Source organism: Lolium rigidum, chromosome 1 (genome assembly GCF_022539505.1).
Source record: "Lolium rigidum isolate FL_2022 chromosome 1, APGP_CSIRO_Lrig_0.1, whole genome shotgun sequence".
NCBI lineage: Eukaryota > Viridiplantae > Streptophyta > Magnoliopsida > Poales > Poaceae > Lolium > Lolium rigidum.
This window is the reverse complement of record NC_061508.1, coordinates 260,298,084-260,319,226: the sequence shown is the minus strand read 5'-3', so window position 1 is coordinate 260,319,226 and position 21,143 is coordinate 260,298,084.

The following is a 21,143-nucleotide window of genomic DNA, read 5'->3' as shown; positions in this document are numbered from 1 at the left end:
GAACATCAATGGTGGGGGTGAGTAAACATACCGGCGGGTAAAGAGGATAATTTAGAATTTCACGTCGATATGTGCTTTCCCTGAATTCTGGAAACATATAATAGGTGTGCATGTGCAAGAACAATGGATAGCCTACAATGCACCCCTGACGTGTGAACCATGACTATTGACCATTCTATAGTCAGGTTGCTGAGATTCCATGGTCCAATTAAGAGGTTAAAAAACCTAACCTCGTAATGCGAATTAAGAGGTTAATTATGCTGCAAATTAGATAGACATATAACTATTATTGCATCCATGCGATTATATTAAAACGAAGTACGTGGATGTGCATGCATTCATGTGTCGGCTAGTTGGAGAGAATTTGGGAAAGGGGAATCTTGGCTTCAAAGACCATGATTTGTCATTTTCCAATCCGTGCGCTAAGCTTGGACTGAAGTGTATCATGGCTTCTATTGTTGCTTAGACGTGTAATTTGGATCCAGATGGAACTTGAAAATTATCATTTACACTGTAAACTTGCATGAGTATGTTTGTAAATACAATGCAAACACACTTAAGTAGCAACTGACCATCTCGCGTGGAACTTTAGAGTTTAGACACCCCACTCAGATGAGAATCTTAAAATGTGGAGATATGAGGGCATTTCAGGGCCCGACACATTTCAGGCGCCAAAAGTAACCACATGTGTCCATTAACATCGGGTCACGGACGCGAAATTAGCCGGGGTCACGCTTGACAGTTTGCATCTAGGGGTGTCCCCAGCGGCCAACGCATTCTAACCAAACGCATCACAAATTAATGATCAAATTCCACCAAAATAGTGCAAAATTTGAAACAAATTAGATATATTAACCGTGAAAATAGAGGTTCAAACTAATTTGTAAACAAATTACAGAAAAAAATCTACTTATTTTTAGAGGACCCCGCCTCGCCATCGTCACGGCGCGCTTATTGCTTGTCACCTCTTCAGACGAGCTCATCGCGTTCGACGAGCTTGTAGAGTCCGACGATCTTGTGTCCCCCTCTGACGAGTCACCCTTCGGGTCTTCCTTGTTGTCGATGTACGCCGCCTGCGCCTCCGCCTTCGCTCGGGCTTTCGCCTTCTTCTTCGTTGCCGCCGCCGCCTCCTCCCGTAGGCGTTCCCACATGGCCTCTTCATCCTCTTCCTCCTCCTCTTGGCCGTCGGCTACGGCGTCCCCGTCCTCCTACTGTTTGTCATTGGCGATTGCGTCGTGTGCCTCCTCCTGGTCGTCACTCGGTGGGGAGCTTGAGCTACTCGGCGTGTCAGCTCTTTCCCACCAGTGTCTCCATCGTCCTAGCGACTTGACCTCGTTGTCGGAGTCCAATGGAAAAGAAAGATTACTCATGGCGCGATGGTTATGGTGGCGGATGGTAGAAGATCCGATCCCACAGATGTAAGTCTTTTATTGAGCCACGGAAGAAAGACGAGAAGGCGGCTTAGAAATTGAAGATGGCGGCGGCTGCTCTTCTTATGCGGTGTCGAGGGTACTCCTCGCCAATGCCCTCCGATAGGGGCTTAGGGTTGATGGAATCCTGTAGGCTGACACGAGACATCGGTTCATAGACAAGCGGGGAGAGCGATTTACCCAGGTTCGGGGCCCTCGATGAGGTAAAACCCTTACGTCATGCCTGTCTGTTCTTTGATTATGATGACAATGGGTTACAATGGGGTGCCGAATACTTCGGCTGAGATCTAGTCGAGATTGCTATTGCTAGGGTTACCTAGCTCTAAGCTTTTCCGGGCTAAGATTGCTAAGATTGTTCGTGTCCCTCGGCAGCCCCTCTCCTGGCCTTTATATAGGAGGACAGGTCTCAAGAGGTCTAACCGAATACGACTAGATTTACAGTAGTTTAGATCCAATCTTTCCTTGTTTGTTTGCTTCCTTGTCTTGCCCGTCAAGGAATCTTCTGGTGCGCCGACCTAGTGGCCCATCTCGCCTTCAGGCATCTTCGTGGGCCTCCAATTTGTCAATACCGGATAGGGCAATACTGGTTACCCGAAGGGTAATGCCCACGTCGATAGCCCCGAGTGTCTAGCCGAAGATAATTCGGGTAGAGACTAATGCATGTCTTCTCCTGACATTCTTCTTCTTCATTGTTCTTGTTCATCTTGATTATGCTTCATCTTCTTTTATCGGGTGCGCGCCAGCGCTCCCGATGGGAGTAGCCCCCGAGTCTAGGTACGGATGCTTGCAATCCGTGCGTAGACTCAAGTTGTACTACTCGAATACTTTCCTCTACCGAGTCTTTTTCGCAAGTCTTCATAGGTCATCCGATACATTTTCTTTATGCAAAGGATAATGAGCAACGTGCCCAACTTTTGTTGGTTAACTGCCGATGGCAAAACAACGTTACCCTACACAGAATCAAGTCCCCGGGCATGATCCTGGAGTGCAAAAAACTTTCAACGGGTATGCACCACGTCCTCCCGATGGGAGTAAATGTCGAGTCTGGATAGAGACTCAAACCTTATTCCTTCGACTGCTTATTCTGTCGAGTCTTCTTTTATCGAGTGCGCGTCAGCGCTCCCGATGGGAGTAGCCCCCGAGTCCAGGTTCGGATGCTTGTAATCTGTGCGTGGACTCAAGTCCTTCATCCGATGACTTTTTATGTTTCCTTCGAATGCTTCCAATTTATGACGTCATTGTTGACGTGTAACTGCTGCGGGCTGATTTGACGGGTCCTGACATGACGGGCTAGCCCTAGCTCTGTGCAATCAGTTTTTTTAGGGCTTGACCACTTTACGCGTAACGATCGAGGAGGCTCCTCGATTTTCGCGCAATCGTGGGCGTAGTGGGCCGTCAGTTCCTCCCCTTCCTCAAGCGCCACGTGCTTACTTAACTCTTAACTTCTCCTCAAAATCTCCAAAGGGCAAAAAATTCCCAATTTTCTCCACGGTTCCCGCAGTATCTCCTCATTCTCCCCCTTCTTCCTTCTTTCGCCATTGCCGCGCCGCCACCACAGCTTTCCCAATCTTCCTCAGATCCCACGATGGTGAAGAAGAGGAATCCTACCGCCGCCGCTAGCTCCAACAGCGGAGGTGCCGCCGCCAAGTCCTCCTCTTCTCTTCCGAAGGGGAGCGCTCCGAACGCCCCTCCCCCAGTTCCGACGCCGCCAGCGCCATCGAGCTCTATGGTCAAACCTGGGGACTGGGTAGCTTCAACTGTCACCAAGCGTGACGAGAAGAGGTCCCGAAGCTTAGGATTGATATCCTCCGACGCGGGAGATGTGATCCTTCCGAGTGCGATTTCTCGGCCTGATCCTCCTGCTGGATTTTCTGTGATGTTCTTATCTTTCCTTCACCGAGGCCTTTCGCTCCCCACTCATGGATTCCTCCTCCATCTCTTGCGGACGTACAAAATCCAATTATGGCAACTTACCCCCAACTCAATCCTCCATGTTACTGTGTTCATCACCCTTTGCGAGGCGTTTTTGGGTATTGAACCTCATTTCGGGCTGTGGAAGAAGATCTTCTATGTGAAGAGATACAGCAGTAGTAATGGGTACTTTGTCACCGGAGGAGTAGGTTTTGTTGCTCGCTCAGAAGTCAATTACTTTAATTTCCCAATGAGAGAGTCCGTGCAAGGATGGAGGCTGAAATGGTTTTACGTCAAGGATTCCTCGTCACCCGAGTGTCGACTCCCCTGCTATGCCGATGTTTCTGAAGCCAAGCCCAAGGACTCTTGGAAGAACATTCTCTCAGCCGACGAAAGGGCCTCAGCCGAAGAATTGTTTGCCAAATTCCTTCGAATCAAAGAGGCTGACGGCCAAACTATGATTGGTACGGAGGTGGCAGCAGTATTCCTGAAGCGCCGAATCCAGCCAGTCATGGCCAGAGTTCACCCGATGTGGTTGTACTCAGGTCCAAAGGATGAGACCAGGATTAATGCTGCCGATCTATCATAAAAAGAGTTGCTTGATGAAGTCCGTCGCCTTACTTCCTTCAACCAGGAAGATTCGATTCCGCTGATCTCTTCTTATGCTCCCCTTGACGTTGGTCATCCACTGTAACACCCCAAATTTCAATAAAAAGAAAGTTAGAGAAATCCAGAAAGCAAAATTTCAAACCAACAAAAACTTTTCTATTTGCATATAGTACCATGCATAGGACTTGTGCATTTGAGTGATATGCCATGATGATTGCTTTTACTTGTATTTGATATGCTCTAAAACCCTAATGTGATCATATGAAGATCACCAACCAAATAAATCAAAGAGGAAGAAAATCCATAAAATGCAAAACCCTAAAAACCCTCACATATGCCCTATGGCATTTTTATAAATTTTGACCCTAGACCTATTGGGTCTTCACCATTAGTTGAATAATGTTATTAAACACTTATTACAACTTTTGGAATCAAAGTTTCACAATTCAAATGTATTTCAAACACAAATCCCACTCACATATGATAATGGTCAAAACTGAAATTTATAGTCTGATCACCACTTTGAGCCCTTGCCATTCATTTTTCCCAAACCAATTCTTGCTAACTCTTTGCACCATTTCAAAGTCAACATCAAGGTGAACAACTTTGGTGAAGATCACCATGCCAAAATCATCTTTGATCATGAGCAAGGCTCATCCAAAATCCCAACTCTTTAACATATGGAACAATCTACACTTAGCCATTTTGGCAAATTTTTGAATTCTAAAAATTCCACCACCACCTCAAATCACCTCTGGTCATTTACAACTAATATCAACACTCACTTTTCAAGCACATTCACCATTTGAATTATTTCAAATTTGGACAATTTTGTAATTTCCAAATTCGGGCACTATTTGCAACTATTGCAAATAGTGATCTACCTCACCTAATCTAACCCAAAGCTATTCTACATTGTCCCCTGGTCCCCTTAAACCCTAAGTGCTGCATAGCAAACCTAGGGAGAGGAGGAGCAAGCTAGGGCATGGCCATGCCGGCCATGTCCCCGAGCCCGTCGACCTCCACCTCTCTCCCTTCCTTCCCCAACCTGGCCACCATGCCGTTGCTCGCCACCTCACCCTACTGGAGCACCTCGAGCAAGCCACGGTCGAGGAGGAGCTCGACAGCCGCCGGAACGCGCGCGCCCAGTGGTGGCCACGCCATGCCGACGACGTCGCGCATGGACACCCGCAGACGCCGCTGGACACGCGCCGCCTCGCCACCCTGTGCCTTGCCTGGACCCCCTGCGAGCATGTTGAGTATCACCGTGACACCACGACGCCGTTGGACACGCCCTCGACCACGACCCGCACCCGCCGTCGCCGGAGAAGCCAACCCTGCTCCGCCGCGGGCGCGACAGACACGGAAGCAACGCGACATAACCAGGCCCTCCCCGACCACGCTGTCGCCACCATTAGCTTCGCCTGGACGAGGAGAACCGGACAGCATCGTCGCCTAGCTCGATAGCTCGCCGGAGACGCCGCGCCCATGTCGCCCGCATCACTGCCCCGCAACCCTCAAGCAATGCTATAAAAGGAGCACTCCCCTCATCGATCTGAGCACACCAGCACCTTCCCCTCTTCTCACTCGACCACCTGAGCCACTCCACTGCCTCGATTAGCCACCGCCGCCACCCAATTGAAGCCTCACTGCCCGTGATCACCGCCGAAGCTCGCCGTCGATTGGAGCCGCCCCAGGACGAGCCGCCGGTACCAGGAGAACCGCCGTCGTCCACATCTACCTCGCGCATACTGCCATCCCTCGCTGGAGCCCTGGTTAGCCCGCCGACCCCCTACTGCCGCCGCCGCACCGTCGGGTTCTCGTCGGAGACGACGATGAACCACGGCCGTAGATCCGCGATCTAATCCAACGCCCCAGCTTCGCCCATACCGTTTCGGGTTTAAACGCCCACTGACGGGTGGCCCCCGCTGTCAGGCAGCCCGCGCGGCACTGGACCGTGGCTGGGCTGGCCTTGGGCCGTTTAAATTGAATCTGGCCCGTTTAGTTTTCCCGCCGGCCTTTTAATTCAAATCCAGTTAATAAATTGCAAATGAATTTCAATACTGCCTCCACTTTGAAATTCAATAGATTTAAATTGGCTAAACCAAATTTGATGAACTGTATATGGTTGGAAAGCTAGAGAAATTATCTAGCCAATGCCACTGGCCTCATGGCCAGATTCTTTGTAGAATAAATGTGATAAAAATAACAAGACAGGGACTTTTCCCTATTCAAATAATTCTTAAAAATCAACCAAAATAGATATTAAGTTAATTCCAACTCTAATAGCTCACATTTGACTTACACTAATTGTTTATGCAATAAAATGGTGTGGTCACCTTGCATGATCATGCCCTAGTTTAAGTAATGGATCATTTGACTAGTTTAACTAGTTGATATTGTCCAAAACTATTAAAGTAAATTATGTGGAGTCTTATACTTCATTTAAACTTGTCTCACATGAATTCATAGGATGTTTGTACCCCTGGTCCCAAACTCTCTTATATGAATTACTTGAGATTTAAATCAAATGTAGTGTTATTTAAATAGTATGAGGTAATCCACCTCATTTAAATCATTTTTCCCAAATGATGATGATGAACATTTGACTTAGGTCAATATGAGTTCATCCATGATTGTTTGAGAAATTAAATCTTAAGAAGATTTCAATGAGAGGAAACTATTTCTCAAGAACCCTATGGAAACTATCATTTACATATGAAATACAAAGAAGTGAATTCTACTTAACCCCCACAACCCATGCACCCTAGTTAATTTATTTGTGTGCATAGAGTAGTTTGTGTGTTATATGTGATGTATGGAATAGCCCTTGAATTAGTGAGTAATTATACTCGTACTCAAATTTAGACGGTAGCACCGGAGAGTACGCCGAAGAAGAAGGTTGCTACCCAGAGGAGGAGGAGGAACAGTTTGAGAACTACCAAGGCAAGCTATTATTCTTGCAAAGTGCAAAGCCCCTTGGGGCAAGGCACCATGATTCTTATCTTATCTTACATAAGCCTATCCCAATTTTACTTTACAAGCTTTACTTGTTTTCTAAATGAGTTACTTTTATAGTTAACTTTGGTCAAAGTACAAGTTGGTTACTAGAGTAGTTAGTTAGTCTCTTCCAAGCAGAGCAAGATAGCACCCCTCATGATTTAGAGCTAGTGCTAATGAAATAAAACTTGACTACTCTAGATGGGAAAAATGTGATTGTGAAATGGATTTGAAACCTTGGAATGATGATGCATTCCATTGAATGATTTATGAAGGTGAATGTGAACAAGAGAAGATGGTGATTTTTGATAAACAATGATGTTGGTTTGAATGCGATACCTTTCCAATTATTAAGTACCCCCACAATACACTGATTATGGGTAGGGCTTAACTGGAAGTTTATGCGTCTTAGTATGGGTTCCCTCTAAACAAGCGTCATCGGGGTTATGCCGAAAGCTGCCTCTACCACAAAAGAAATGATATGATATGATGCGAAATGAGGTGAATGTCCGGCCCAAGCCCTGTGCGGTTCCCGGGTTGACAGTTGGTCTTCACTGGGAGGCCAAGCTCATGGGGAGAGGTGCTCATACTAGGATTCGTAAGTGAAAGGTTATGGTTGATGATCCGCGTACTGTGTTACGATGATTCGGGGTAATCCCGACGGACGAAATCAAATGTTTTGGCACAAGTGTGCAACCTCTGCAGAGTGTAAACCTATTCGAATAGCCGCGTCCACGGTTACGGACGGTTAGAAAGGCCATACAATTTCCAATGTCATACCTTTTGAAAATGATGTTGAGAGATGATGGTAAAATGACTTGTGGTGAATTGAATTGAAATCACCACTTGAATGGTGGGAATGACACTAATGTTCCCACTTGAGTTAGTTAGCACTTGAATAAGCTTTTCTCAAACTTTGTGAACTAAAACTAGCTTTACGCAAATAAACTAGAGCTTAGCAAACCATACTAGATTGTCTAGCACTTACATTAGTATTATTTTGCGAGTACTCAACGTACTCACGGCTTTGTCCCTGGCTATTCAAATGGCCAGAGTATGAAGATGAACAAGGAGATGATCAGCAGGACGCCTATGACAACTAAGCGCCTTCCGACGTCAAGCGTTGGCCTGTGGACTAGAGAGTCCTTGTATCTTACGCTTCCGCTATGTTGAACTATGAACTTGTGTTTGTTCGTTGATCAATAGATCAACTATTCGTGTAATATGGATCATGTGATTCCAAATTTGTAAGACTTATGGTTGGTAATGAATGATGACTGTGATACTTAACTATTATGCCTCGCAACAACAATATTCCTGGGATTGCGATGTATGACATAATAGGCATTCGGACTTAAAAATCCGGGTGTAGACAAGTTGGTATCAGAGCCATTGTTTGACCTTAGAAGACCCTAGTTAGAATGGGCGTTCTGAAAAACTTAACTTTGAAATCAAATGAAAGAAAATATTTGTGAAAAGTTCCTACACTCTTGTCTTTGAGACTTTGCCAAAATTTGATGAATCATGTTCTATCTTATTTGAATCAACTTAAAATTTTGCCACACTTTGCACTCTCTAACTTACTCATCCAATTCTCTTTCAGATGGAGCCGAATGAACCCATCAACACCAAGTTTTACCAGCTTGGGAACGGAGGAAGCTTGATCTTCGAGCACGACCTCAACACCGTCTCTGACTTCCTTGGGCGCCCACACCCCGAGTTTCACGGGGTTCAGCTGGACGACACGCCCGGAGGAGAGTTGCAGTGGGTGATCACTGCCGACTTGAGGGGCAAGATAGAGCCTCCCACTTCGGAGAGGATTCTTTTCTCCTTCCGCGAGAGCAACTGGCTCGACGGACTCGCACGTGGTCTTCAGGAGGCACTTGCGCGCCTCTGTGGACAGAACGTGGTGCGCATCCTCGCCTCTCGCTACGCCCACCTTGTGAGGCGTGATGCCGCGGGGTGCCCATGGAGCTGCAGCCGCACCCGGAGTTGAGGCACCATGCTGAGCACCTGGACTTCATGCTCTACCAGACTCAGAGGGACCTCGACGCCACTCGTGCTTACGCGAACCAGACCCACGCTCACATCACCGAGCAGGGTGAGGCGATCAAGCTACTCAACAACGACCGCAAGAGCCTTCGCCAGCAGCGTGCCAAGAAGGACGCTACGATTCGTCGCCTTCGCGCCCGGATCGCGTCACTTGAGGCCACTGTCAAGGCCCAGGAGGATCAGATTCGTCAGCTGGAGGATGACGATGGAGGCATCGACATTCGGGGAGGAGACGCCTTCCTGAGCGACGACAACGACTTTGAGGATAACGAGAACACCGAGGAGGAGTACTACGAGTTCCTGGAGGCAGGACCCGACGACTACGTCCCGATCGATATCGATGATGAGGAGTAGTTGCACTAGTTCCACTTATATTAGGTGTGAGTTGTATCCCGTCCCTTGTATCGTAGCATGAGAATGGTTCTTAAAACCATTGGAGTATGTGTGTAGTTTGTACTACGTGTTGCATGAATGAATGAATGTTATGGTTGTCATGAAAAGATTACAAGTTTTCAAATGTTTTTCAAACTTAACCAAAATGAACCATAGAATGTTCCCTCTTATCTCATGATCTTCTATATCTTCAGATGGCCCCTCCGAATCGCACCAACGACGCGATGATGCAACTGCTGCAAACCATGCTTGCAGACCGGGAAACCGAAAGAGCCGAACGCCAAGCCAACCTCACCGCCTTGCAGAACATCGCCAACCAAGGCCATGGAAATCATGACCACCCCGGATCCAAGCTCAAGAACTTCCAAAACACCAACCCTCCGGTGTTTAGCAAGACCGAGGAGCCCCTCGATGCCGACGATTGGCTCCAAACTATGGAGAACAATCTGGAGGTAGCCGGAGTAGAAGCCAACGAGAAGGTTTTATTCGCCACCCACTATCTTGCTGGACCAGCCCGCGCTTGGTGGACAAGCACCCGTGCCATGAACGGAGGCCAATTCATGACTTGGGAGGATTTTAAACTCAAGTTCAGCAAGTACCATGTACCCCCGGGTCTTATCAAGAAGATGAGGGATGAATTCCGTGAGCTGAAACAAGGTCGCATGACGGTGGTTGAATACCGCGACAAGTTTCTCACTTTGTCAAGGTATGCCCCTGATGAGACCGACACTGTTGAGAAGAGGAAGGAGAGATTCCTGAACGGACTACATGATGAGATGCAGACTGTCCTCGTCAACATCCCCTTCGCCGACCTCGAAGCCCTTGTTGACTCCGCCATCCAGATGGAGGGCAAGTTAAACCAAGCCAATGAGAACCGCAAGCGCCGTATGGCGAATCGAGTGGATCAAGCCACCCCCAAAAGTTTCGCCCTAGCTCAAGCGGAGGTTTCACTCCGAGAAACAACAAGCCACAGATGCAGAACTCTCGCCCCGGTTATCAGAACCGGAGTGGAGGAAACTCCAAGCCAGGAGGCTACAACAACAACTACAACAACAACAACTACAACCGCGCTCCACCCCGAGCCCCTAACAACAACAACACCAACACCAACACCGCCCCCAGAACCGGAAGCAATGCCGTTCCCGTTGCGAACAAGAAGGACAAGACCACTATCACTTGTTATGAGTGTGGTGTAGTGGGGCACTACTCCAACGAGTGTCCCAAGCGTCTTGCCAAGCTCGCCGGCAACACCGCTGCACCTGCTCAGCAACAACGCCGTGTCTCCACCGGCAAGAAGTTCGCCCCCAACAACCCCAACAATCGCAACGGCCGCCTCTACCACATGAACGCTGAAGAAGCCCAGGAAGCACCAGATGTGGTACTGGGTATGTTTTCTGTCAACCACATCCCTGCCGTAGTGTTGTTTGATTCCGGAGCATCTCATTCTTTTGTCACCGAAGACTTTGCATCAACAAGTAAAATTCAACCTCTCAGTTTGAAACATGTTATGATAGTCCAAATCCCCGGATCAACCACCAAACCAGAAAATTTTGCAAAAATGTGCCAATCAAAATCCATGATGTAGACTTCTTTGCAAATCTAATCATACTTGGAACCAAAGGTTTGGAAGTTGTCCTAGGAATGGACTGGATGTCCAAGCACAACGGATTGATAGACTGTGCCAAGAAAGCCATAACCATGACTAGCAGCACCGGTATCGTAGTTGAGCACGTCTCGAAAAACTACCCGGAAAATTTACCCGCAACCAAAGTGTATCCAAGCCAACTCTGGATCAAATCAGGGTCGTTTGTCGCTACCCCGATGTGTTTCCGGATGATCTACCCGGTATGCCCCCGGATCGGGATATCGAGTTTATCATCGAGTTAATCCCCGGAACTGGACCCATAGCCCAGAGAGCCTACAGCATGAACGCAGCGGAGCTTGTGGAACTGAAGAAGCAAATAGATGACATGTTAGCCAAAGGTTTGATTAGACCAAGTGCATCCCCCTGGAGATCCCCCGTCTTGTTTGTAGACAAGAAAGATGGTGCAAATCGTTTATGCACGGACTATCGTAAGCTTAACGATGTCACCATCAAAAACAAATACCCCCTACCCAAGATAGAAGATTTGTTTGACCAACTCACCGGATCCCGAGTTTTCTCCAAGATTGATCTTAGAACTGGATACCACCAACTGAAGATCCGAGCCACCGACATTCCAAAAACTGCCTTTACCACCAGATATGGGTTGTATGAGTACAACGTCATGTCGTTTGGACTGACCAATGCCCCCGCTTATTTCATGAATCTCATGAATAAGATCTTCATGAACTTTTTGGACAAGTTTGTCGTTGTTTTCATCGACGACATCCTCGTCTACTCCAAGTCCGAAGAGGAACATGAACAGCATTTGGAGATTGTCCTAGAAACCCTTAGACAGCACCAGCTATATGCCAAGTTTAGCAAGTGTGAGTTTTGGCTGGAAGAAGTTGGATTCCTGGGACACATCTTGTCCGCAGGAGGAATTGCCGTAGATCCCGCCAAAATCAAAACTGTTATGGAATGGCAAGCCCCAACCACACAAACCGAGGTCCGCGCTTTTCTTGGATTAGCCGGATACTACCGCAGATTTGTAGAAGGTTTTTCGAGCATCGCTCGACCAATGACCCAACTGCTGAAAAAGGACAGAAAGTTTGAGTGGACCGACAAATGTGAAGAGAGCTTTCAACAGCTCAAGAGTAGACTGACAACAGCCCCAATCCTGATCATGCCAGATATCGCAAAACCCTTTGACGTATATTGCGATGCCTCCAAGACTGGACTTGGATGCGTGCTTATGCAAGAAGGCAAGGTTGTATCCTACCTTTCAAGACAACTCAAGCAACATGAACAGAACTATCCAACCCATGACCTCGAGCTTGCAGCCGTGGTCTTAGCCCTGAAAGTTTGGCGTCATTACCTCATGGGTAATCGATGCGAGATCTACTCCGACCACAAAAGCCTCAAATACATATTCACCCAGAAAGAGTTGAACATGAGACAACGCCGATGGATCGAACTGATCAAGGATTATGACATGGAGATTCACTACCACCCCGGCAAGGCCAATGTGGTAGCGGATGCTTTGAGTCGACTGCCGTGCCAGTTGAACTCCATGCTCGCAACCGAACAGCCCAGCTTGCACCAAGAGTTTGAACAGTTCAGACTTGAACTTGTTAGTGAAGGATTCCTAGCCAGCATAGAACTGCAACCCACCTTGGTTGGTCAGATCAAGGAAGCCCAGAAAGACAACGCTAGCATTGACGGAATCAAGAAACAGATAGCCGCAGGAAAAGCCCCCGGATTCACCGTAGACGAAGCCGGAGTGCTTTGGTACAAAGAACGTCTCTGCGTACCATCGGACTCTGACTTGAAACAAGTCATCCTGCAAGAAGCTCATGACACTCTCTACTCAATCCACCCCGGAGGTACCAAGATGTACCAGGACCTAAAAGAACAATTTTGGTGGCACGGAATGAAGAGAGAGATCGGTAGCTATATCGCTAAGTGTGACATCTGTCAGAGAGTCAAGGCAGAACATCAACGACCCGCCGGACTGTTACAACCCCTCCAGATTCCGGAATGGAAATGGGACTCCGTAGGAATGGACTTTATCACCGGACTGCCCAAATCCAGCAAAGGCAATGATTCAATATGGGTAGTTGTCGATAGATTGACCAAAGTCGCCCATTTCATCGCTGTCAAAACCACCTATCAAGGCCCAAAGTTAGCTGAACTTTACATCTCCAGAATAGTCGCTCTGCATGGAACCCCCAAATCGATAGTGTCAGATAGAGGATCCCAGTTCACCTCAAGGTTATGGCAGAAAGTGCATGAAGGACTAGGCACTCGCCTAAATTTCAGCACCGCCTATCACCCTCAGACCGACGGACAGACTGAGAGAGTAAACCAGATACTGGAAGACATGCTTAGAGCATGCGTACTGGAATACGGATCCAAGTGGGAAGACTGCCTACCGTATGCAGAATTCTCTTACAACAATAGTTACCAAGCCAGCCTACAGATGGCCCCCTTTGAAGCCCTGTACGGAAGGAAGTGTCGTACCCCCCTGAACTGGTCAGAAGTCGGAGAGAGCCAAGTTTTCGGCCCAGACATTCTCCGTGAAGCCGAAGAGAAAGTCCACAAGATCCGCGAGTACCTCAAGACTGCGCAATCCCGACAGAAGAGCTACGCCGACAAGAGACGTCGGGAGATGACCTTTGAGATCGGAAATTTTGTCTATCTCAAGGTCTCCCCCTTGAAAGGAATGCAAAGATTCCAACTGAAAGGAAAGCTTGCACCCCGCTATGTAGGACCTTTCAAAGTCCTCAGCCGCCGAGGTGAAGTATCTTATCAACTGGAGTTGCCTGAAGAAATGTCGGCTGTGCACGACGTGTTTCACATCTCACTCCTCCGGAAGTGCCTGGAAGTCCCGGAGAAGACCGAAGTGTTGAAGAACATCGATCACCGATCGGTGGATATCAACAAGGATCTGACTTACCGCGAAGTGCCGATTCGCATTCTGGAAGAAGCTTACCGAACCACCCGCACCCGAAGCATCAAGTTTCTGAAGATCCAATGGAGCAATCATACCGAGGATGAAGCCACATGGGAACGCGAAGACTTCATGAAGAAGGAGTACCCAGATCTCTTTAGTACCTAACTTTCTTTTCGATCTCGGGACGAGATCTTTTGTAAGGGGAAGGGTTTGTAACACCCCAAATTTCAATAAAAAGAAAGTTAGAGAAATCCGTAAAGCAAAATTTCAAACCAACAAAAACTTTTCTATTTGCATATAGTACCATGCATAGGACTTGTGCATTTGAGTGATATGCCATGATGATTGCTTTTACTTGTATTTGATATGCTCTAAAACCCTAATGTGATCATATGAAGATCACCAACCAAATAAATCAAAGAGGAAGAAAATCCATAAAATGCAAAACCCTAAAAACCCTCACATATGCCCTATGGCATTTTTATAAATTTTGACCCTAGACCTATTGGGTCTTCACCATTAGTTGAATAATGTTATTAAACACTTATTACAACTTTTGGAATCAAAGTTTCACAATTCAAATGGATTGCAAACACAAATCCCACTCACATATGATAATGGTCAAAACTGAAATTTATAGTCTGATCACCACTTTGAGCCCTTGCCATTCATTTTTCCCAAACCAATTCTTGCTAACTCTTTGCACCATTTCAAAGTCAACATCAAGGTGAACAACTTTGGTGAAGATCACCATGCCAAAATCATCTTTGATCATGAGCAAGGCTCATCCAAAGTCCCAACTCTTTAACATATGGAACAATCTACACTTAGCCATTTTGGCAAATTTTTGAATTCTAAAAATTCCACCACCACCTCAAATCACCTCTGGTCATTTACAACTAATATCAACACTCACTTTTCAAGCACATTCACCATTTGAATTATTTCAAATTTGGACAATTTTGTAATTTCCAAATTCGGGCACTATTTGCAACTATTGCAAATAGTGATCTACCTCACCTAATCTAACCCAAAGCTATTCTACATTGTCCCCTGGTCCCCTTAAACCCTAAGTGCTGCATAGCAAACCTAGGGAGAGGAGGAGCAAGCTAGGGCATGGCCATGCCGGCCATGTCCCCGAGCCCGTCGACCTCCACCTCTCTCCCTTCCTTCCCCAACCTGGCCACCATGCCGTTGCTCGCCACCTCACCCTCCTGGAGCACCTCGAGCAAGCCACGGTCGAGGAGGAGCTCGACAGCCGCCGGAACGCGCGCGCCCAGTGGTGGCCACGCCATGCCGACGACGTCGCGCATGGACACCCGCAGACGCCGCTGGACACGCGCTGCCTCGCCACCCTGTGCCTTGCCTGGACCCCCTGCGAGCATGTTGAGTATCACCGTGACACCACGACGCCGTTGGACACGCCCTCGACCACGACCCGCACCCGCCGTCGCCGGAGAAGCCAACCCTGCTCCGCCGCGGGCGCGACAGACACGGAAGCAACGCGACATAACCAGGCCCTCCCCGACCACGCTGTCGCCACCATTAGCTTCGCCTGGACGAGGAGAACCCGACAGCATCGTCGCCTAGCTCGATAGCTCACCGAAGACGCCGCGCCCATGTCGCCCGCATCACTGCCCCGCAACCCTCAAGCAATGCTATAAAAGGAGCACTCCCCTCATCGATCTGAGCACACCAGCACCTTCCCCTCTTCTCACTCGACCACCTGAGCCACTCCACTGCCTCGATTAGCCACCGCCGCCACCCAATTGAAGCCTCACTGCCCGTGATCGCCGCCGAAGCTCGCCGTCGATTGGAGCCGCCCCAGGACGAGCCGCCGGTACCAGGAGAACCGCCGTCGTCCACATCTACCTCGCGCATACTACCATCCTTCGCTGGAGCCCTGGTTAGCCCGCCGACCCCCTACTGCCGCCGCCGCACCGTCGGGTTCTCGTCGGAGACGACGATGAACCACGGCCGTAGATCCGCGATCTAATCCAACGCCCCAGCTTCGCCCATACCGTTTCGGGTTTAAACGCCCACTGACGGGTGGCCCCCGCTGTCAGGCAGCCCGCGCGGCACTGGACCGTGGCTGGGCTGGCCTTGGGCCGTTTAAATTGAATCTGGCCCGTTTAGTTTTCCCGCCGGCCTTTTAATTCAAACCCGAGTTAATAAATTGCAAATGAATTTCAATACTGCCTCCACTTTGAAATTCAATAGATTTAAATTGGCTAAACCAAATTTGATGAACTGTATATGGTTGGAAAGCTAGAGAAATTATCTAGCCAATGCCACTGGCCTCATGGCCAGATTCTTTGTAGAATAAATGTGATAAAAATAACAAGACAGGGACTTTTCCCTATTCAAATAATTCTTAAAAATCAACCAAAATAGATATTAAGTTAATTCCAACTCTAATAGCTCACATTTGACTTACACTAATTGTTTATGCAATAAAATGGTGTGGTCACCTTGCATGATCATGCCCTAGTTTAAGTAATGGATCATTTGACTAGTTTAACTAGTTGATATTGTCCAAAACTATTAAAGTAAATTATGTGGAGTCTTATACTACCAAGGCAAGCTATTATTCTTGCAAAGTGCAAAGCCCCTTGGGGCAAGGCACCATGATTCTTATCTTATCTTACATAAGCCTATCCCAATTTTACTTTACAAGCTTTACTTGTTTTCTAAATGAGTTACTTTTATAGTTAACTTTGGTCAAAGTACAAGTTGGTTACTAGAGTAGTTAGTTAGTCTCTTCCAAGCAGAGCAAGATAGCACCCCTCATGATTTAGAGCTAGTGCTAATGAAATAAAACTTGACTACTCTAGATGGGAAAAATGTGATTGTGAAATGGATTTGAAACCTTGGAATGATGATGCATTCCATTGAATGATTTATGAAGGTGAATGTGAACAAGAGAAGATGGTGATTTTTGATAAACAATGATGTTGGTTTGAATGCGATACCTTTCCAATTATTAAGTACCCCCACAATACCTGATTATGGGTAGGGCTTAACTGGAAGTTTATGCGTCTTAGTATGGGTTCCCTCTAAACAAGCGTCATCGGGGTTATGCCGAAAGCTGCCTCTACCACAAAAGAAATGATATGATATGATGCGAAATGAGGTGAACGTCTGGCCCAAGCCCTGTGCAGTTCCCAGGTTGACAGTTGGTCTTCACTAGGAGGCCAAGCTCATGGGGAGAGGTGCTCATACTAGGATTCGTAAGTGAAAGGTTATGGTTGATGATCCGCGTACTGTGTTACGATGATTCGGGGTAATCCCGACGGATGAAATCAAATGTTGTGGCACAAGTGTGCAACCTCTGCAGAGTGTAAACCTATTCGAATAGCCGCGTCCACGGTTACGGACGGTTGGAAAGGCCATACAATTTCCAATGTCATACCTTTTGAAAATGATGTTGAGAGATGATGGTAAAATGACTTGTGGTGAATTGAATTGAAATCACCACTTGAATGGTGGGACTGACACTAATGTTCCCACTTGAGTTAGTTAGCACTTGAATAAGCTTTTCTCAAACTTTGTGAACTAAAACTAGCTTTACGCAAATAAACTAGAGCTTAGCAAACCATACTAGATTGTCTAGCACTTACATTAGTATTAGTTTGCGAGTACTCAACGTACTCACGGCTTTGTCCCTGGCTATTCAAATGGCCAGAGTATGAAGATGAACAAGGAGATGATCAGCAGGACGCCTACGACAACTAAGCGCCTTCCGACGTCAAGCGTTGGCCTGTGGACTAGAGAGTCCTTGTATCTTACGCTTCCGCTATGTTGAACTATGAACTTGTGTTTGTTCGTTGATCAATAGATCAACTATTCGTGTAATATGGATCATGTGATTCCAAATTTGTAAGACTTATGGTTGGTAATGAATGATGACTGTGATACTTAACTATTATGCCTCGCAACAACAATATTCCTGGGATTGCGATGTATGACATAATAGGCATTCGGACTTAAAAATCCGGGTGTTGACATCCACCATCAGGGGTATTTTCCTTTCTTCACATCTCTATTATGCCTTCTTGCTTAGCCGACATAATTACCTTTGTTCTTACTTATCATTTTTCTTCGCCAGATCCCCATGGCTTCTAAAAATACACGTGATTCACCGGATGATACTTCTGAGGGGAGAGGCTCCTCAATCCCCGTAGATTTTCACACCACCGAGCAAACAGGTCTAAAGGATGAATATAATGGTCCGATGGATCTTGAAGTTGCCCACGCTGACTTTCCCTCCTCAGCCGATAACACTTGTGTCGCAGATGGATCAGTGCGTAACATCGACACTGATCGTGATACTTCTATTGATGCAGCTGCGGAAGGGGCCAGGGCTTCTCCTGCGAAGAGATCAACCGGCGGCTTTGCCGATGAAGATGATCTCTTCGACATGTAAGTAGTTCTTTTTCTAAAAGTTATGCTTTGCCTTCTTTACTTTTCACACCCTTTTTATAATCATAGTCGACTATTCTCCTTTGTAGTGACGAGGGCTTTATCGAGCCTCCGCCTAAAAAGGCCAAATCTGATGCTGTCTCGCCGGTCGTGGTGGCTTCCGAAGCTTCGGCTCCCAAGGCTGCCCCCATGGCTCAAGCATCGACTGCTTCTTCCCTTTCCAAAGGGAAGGATATTTCTCCAACTACTGGTACCGCGGCTCCTTTTTCTGTAAGTCCTCTTCTGATCGCAATACAGATTTCTTGGAGCGTGCCTTGGTTAATTGTTTTTCTTTCTCTCTTAAGGACATGTGAAGCGTTATTTCTTCTCTGGAGGTTTTCGCCTCCCGATTCACTTCCCTAGAGGCTGACAAAGTTCGGCTGCAAGAGGAAGTCGAATCTTCTTCCTCGAAATTGGATGGCGCAGTCAAGATAGCTGCCGCGGCTCGCCAAGAGATTGATTCTCTGAAAGAGGAACTGGCCAGACTGAAAGAGAAGCTGGAGGAGGAGAAAGCATCCAGGCTGGTGGCTGAGGCTCGAGCAGCCGAAAAGGATGAAGTCCTTCGTCAATCTTCTTTGGCCTTGCTTGGTAATTTCTAACATACTTCTGTCGAATGACGTACTTATGGATTCAAACTTTTTGTTAATGACTGAATTTTTCCCTTCCTTTCCACTGCAGAGGCAGCAAACATCCCTGTCGATGCCCTGGAGAGAGTTCCAAATAACTCCCCAGCGAATGTTGTATCAACGATTCTTGCTTCTCACCAGCTTACACAAGAGCTTCTTGTGAAGGGGAAGGGTGCCCTGGCGCGGATGCACTCGATGATCTTCCCCAAGATCAAGCAAGAGAAGACCCTGGGACAGCTGATCGATACCTTCGCGGTTGACACCAAGGAGGTCATCGAGGTATTCAAGCGTACATCACGCACTTTTGGTGCTGTCCTTGCCTTCCAACTTATGATGGGTTACGGCTTTAAGGGTGACATCGAGGAAATGACTAAGGGGCTTCCAAAAGAGCAAGACGGGCAGCCTGTTGATTTGAGCACCTTTAAGGCGTCTGCTCTTACTTGTGCCCGTCAGCTCCTTGAACTGGTTTCATCAAGGAAGTCATCGACTGGCCCCAGTTTATCGACTCAAACTCAGCTCCCTTGATTCTTGTAACAAACTTGTGCCTTGAGCTGATGCGAAACATTGCTCTGCCGCAAAACTCATGCTTTGTAATAAACTCCGTGCTAGCAGTGTTGTTAGCACACTTTTGTTATGATATTACTTTCTTGCACTTCTCCCGATGGAAGTTATTTTGGATGTTCGGCTGTACCATATCCATCACCCCTTTATAATCAGTATTTTCTGCAGGTCTTCCCAGTACCCTCGTTTGCAGACGACTCGTCGGGTGCCCTTCCTGAAAGCGACCGGATCCAGCGCATGAAGGACCGGGTCACGCAGATGGAAAAGGACTTACGCAGCACTTATGCCTTGGCTGCCATCATAAATAAAAAGAGCGAGATTGCAGCCGACGTGGAGCGATACGTTCTTAGCGAGCTGCATAAGGCCACCGAAAGTTTAAACTGTAAGTTTCCTGATCCCTTTGCCTGTTTGCTAGCAACTTCTTGTCTGAGTCTTTACTAATTCTTTTGACAGTCATAGCTTTGAACCATGCGGAAGAGAACAAGCGGATACACGAGCGAGTGCATGCTTTGACTCAGCTTTCCTCATCCGAAGAGATTTTCTGGCGGGAACACTCGAAGGCCTCGTGCTGTCGTCAAATTTCAGGATCGAGTGCAACAGGTCCACCAGTTCTTCGACAAGTGCTACAAGGCTATGAGGGTAGTTTGGAAGACGATGTTTCCTTTGAATGCAGTTCCTCCTACTCTCTTGACTTTGATGTCTGAGTTTGGAAATGCCAAGAAGATTCGGGAGCTAGTAAGATCTCAAGTCTTTGCAGGGGCCAAGTGCACGCTTGCCCTTGTGCTTGCTTGTTATCCTTCAGCTTGCTTGTTATCTATCGCCAATGCAACTGGTGATTTCGAGGAGCTGTACCCGAAGGTTTTAGCACCTGCCCATATAATTGTCGACAGGCTTGAGGAGATGTCAAAGGTACCTGAGGAAAGGGAAACTCCGCAAGGGTGATGTAAAGGTGTAAAATTACTTTTGTAAATTGTATTGGCTAGTCCATCCGAGTGTTCGGATTTTTGAGCCAAAACTTTTTATCTGATTAATACATGAATATGTACTTTTACCATGCCGTTGGCAAATATTCAAAGGAGCGAAGCTTAATTGCCCGTTGGATGTATGTGTACTAGTTGGTTAGCAAATCATTATGAGTGATCAGCTCGTGTTGCAGGTTTTGCTAAACCTGTTGTATGCGCAACTTTGCTTTCAACCGTTTGTAAATTTCGACAGTCATTCCCGAATTTTTCGGGTGTAATGTTTCTGCCGATGAGCCCGTTGCTCTCTGATATTTCCATAAGTGAAATATCGAGCGTGGGTTGTGTGTAATTTTTCCAAACTCTTGCTTTGTACGGTACTCGTAGAGGCATCTGAAGCAGAGGGGAGGATTAATGTCCTTATTCTTCTTTGCAGTGCTCGTAGAGGCTTTTGCCCTGGGCGCTATCTTCTGCCGCGCGTTAAGTTATGCCGTTACTTGGCGGTAGCATGGTCATAGATGCTTTAGATTACTGCAATACTTTAACAAGAATCGAAACTTAAGTGCTTATTGATAAGGTAAATACGAAACTAGAGGGCGAAAA